Source organism: Pristiophorus japonicus, chromosome 8, assembly GCF_044704955.1.
Source record: "Pristiophorus japonicus isolate sPriJap1 chromosome 8, sPriJap1.hap1, whole genome shotgun sequence".
Taxonomy (NCBI): Eukaryota; Metazoa; Chordata; class Chondrichthyes; family Pristiophoridae; genus Pristiophorus; species Pristiophorus japonicus.
The window spans coordinates 63,756,261-63,759,110 of record NC_091984.1 but is presented as its reverse complement, the minus strand read 5'-3'; positions in this window follow the sequence as shown (position 1 = coordinate 63,759,110).

The window sequence follows — 2,850 nt, the reverse complement described above, 5'->3', positions numbered from 1 at the left end:
CCAATCTCTTGTGCGGGACCTTGTCAAAAGCCTTTTGAAAGTGCAAATACACCACATCCACTGGTTTTCCCTTGTCCACTCTGCTAGTTACATCCTCAAACAATTCCAGAAGATTCGTCAAGCATGATTTCCTTTTCATAACTCCATGCTGACTTGGACTGATCCTGTCACTGCTTTCCAAATGCGCTGCTATTTCATCCTTAATGATTGATTCCAACATTTTCCCCACTACTGATGTCAGGCTGACCGGTCTATAATTACCTGTTTTCTCTCTCCCTCCTTTCTTAAAAAGTGGTGTTACATTAGCTACCCTCCAGTCCATAGGAACTGATCCAGAGTCGATAGACTGATGGAAAATGATCACCAATGCATCCACTATTTCTAGGGTCACTTCCTTAAGTACTCTGGGATGCAGACTATCAGGCCCCGGAGATTTATCGGCCTTCAATCCCATCAATTTCCCGAACACAATTTCCCGCCTAATAACAATATCCTTCAGTTCCTCCTTCTCACTAGACCCACTGTCCCCTAGTACATTCGGAAGGTTATTTGTGTCTTCCTTCGTGAAGACAGAACCGAAGTATTTGTTCAATTCGTCTGCCATTTCTTTGTTCCCCATTATAAATTCACCTGAATTCGACTGCAAGGGACCTACGTTTGTCTTCATTAATCTTTTTCTCTTCACATATTTATAGAAGCTTTTGCAGTCAATTTTTATGTTCCCTGCAAGCTTCCTCTCGTACTCTATTTTCCCCCTCTTAATTAAACCCTTAGTCCTCCTCTGTTGCATTCTAAATTTCTCCCAGTCCTCAGGTTTGTTGATTTTTCTAGCCAATTTATATGCCTCTTCCTTGGTTTTAACACTATCCTTAATTTCCCTTGTCAGCCACGGTTGAGCCACCTTCCCCATTTTATTTTAACTCCAGACAGGGATGTAAAATTGCTGAAGTTCATCCATGTGATCTTTAAATGATGAGGATAGTCTTTAAAATTATGAACGGTTTTGATAAGGTAGATGGAGAAAAGTTATCTCCAATTGTGGAAGAATCCAAAACTAAAACTTAAATATAAGATAGTCACTAATAAATCAAATAAAAGATTCAAGAATAACTTATTTACTCAGAGAGTGGCGAGAATGTGAATCTGCTTAAAACCTATTTGACGGGACTGCTCCGTGCAACACTTTTCATGCCAGATCTCTAATGGAACAGGGGAGGACTCCCACCCAGAGGGCACAAGTTTCCGCCCCCTGTAAAAACGGCGGACCTCCATTAGTTGCGCCGAAATTCTAGAATAAAAAGGGTGCCTAAAACTTAACTTCTAATTCTCCGTGCTCCTTAGGACGTCTTCGGCCTCGGCGTAGCACAGCCACAAGGGGTGGGGGGGCGGAGCCAGGTCCCAGCGCTGAAAATAGTGCCGGGACCTCCTCGCAGCCCAACGCTCTGCAGGCTGTGTGGAAGGGGCCCTAATGAGCACTGAATATCTTTACTAAAAGTTGACGCTGAATATTCTTGTCACCTCATGTCGAGGTTTCAGTAGGAGTGTTACCTGAAGAGGCTGCCAAGATTCATAAAAAAAACGTTCACACATCTGGTGAAGGCTCACTTGGAATGATGCAGGTTTGAAAATGTGAAGGTCCAACTATTTTTGAGACTTTGCAGAAAGATTCAGATCTTTAACTTAAAACAATCGTTGAGGTGATTTTACATCAGTATCAAGTCCAAATTACTTTGCTCCACCCCCCTCTTCCTTCGTTCAGCCTCCGTTCACCCCCCTCCCCCGCATTCAGCCTCTCATTCAGCACCCCCCCCCCCAGCCTCTGTTCAGCCTCCCCCACGACGTTCAGCCTTTCCCCCCCACATTCAGCTCCCCCTCCCGTCCAGCTCCACCCCTCCGCTCCCCCTTCCACCCCTCTCCCCTCATTGTCAGAAACACAGAGACAGAGAGAAAGACAGAGACACTGACCGACAAGGACAGAGACATGGACAGAAACACAGAGAGAGGCTGACAGAAACACCTTCCCTTCACATAAAGGTAGGACTTCTATTTTTTATTTGTTATTGATTGGTTGCTTATTACTTTGTTCTTGGTGCTTGAGGTGCACAGTTCCTTCTATTTTTTATTTGTTATTTAATTGCTTATTACTTTTTGTGCTTTGTTTAGTGCTTGGTGCTTTAAATGCTTCGCCCCCCCCCCCCACACCGCACTGAACTTAACTCTAGGTAAGGTTTTTCAGAACTTACAAAAGTGGACACTTACTCCATTCTAAGTTAGGTTGGAGTAAATTTTCACTGCCTAAACTTGCAAAACAGACTTAAGTGGCTGGACACACCCTTTTAGGAAAAAAAACTGAACTATAACAAAACTAAACTAACTCACTAGAACTGGAGCAAACTAAATGCCGAGAATTGCGATTTCTGAGACACTCCAAACTAAACAAGTTGAGTAACTCCACCCAAAACTTGGGCCCTCGAGAGAGACCACTGGGACCTCCCTCCCTCCCGCCACCGGATGGTAAGGTGGAACACCAGGGTTGCAATGGCCTGTCTCTGTGTTGTAAATTCTACACAACTTTTCCAAAGGACATTAACTGGATCGTTAAAAGTTCTTCATAAAATATGTGAACCAACTGCGACTCTAATTTCTCCTTTGTTAGTTGTGCCTCTCTAAAGGTGGGAGGGGTTGCACCACTTTTGTTCAGTGACACTGGTGCAACCCAGCATCTCCCGATAGGTTTTGTTGAAAAACGGCCACTCGGCTTTCCAACAAGCGCTTGTTGCCATTGCGCATGGACAGGCGGGGGCGGTGTCCGTGTGACGTAATTTGCGCGCGGGTTGCGTCACGTGCCGA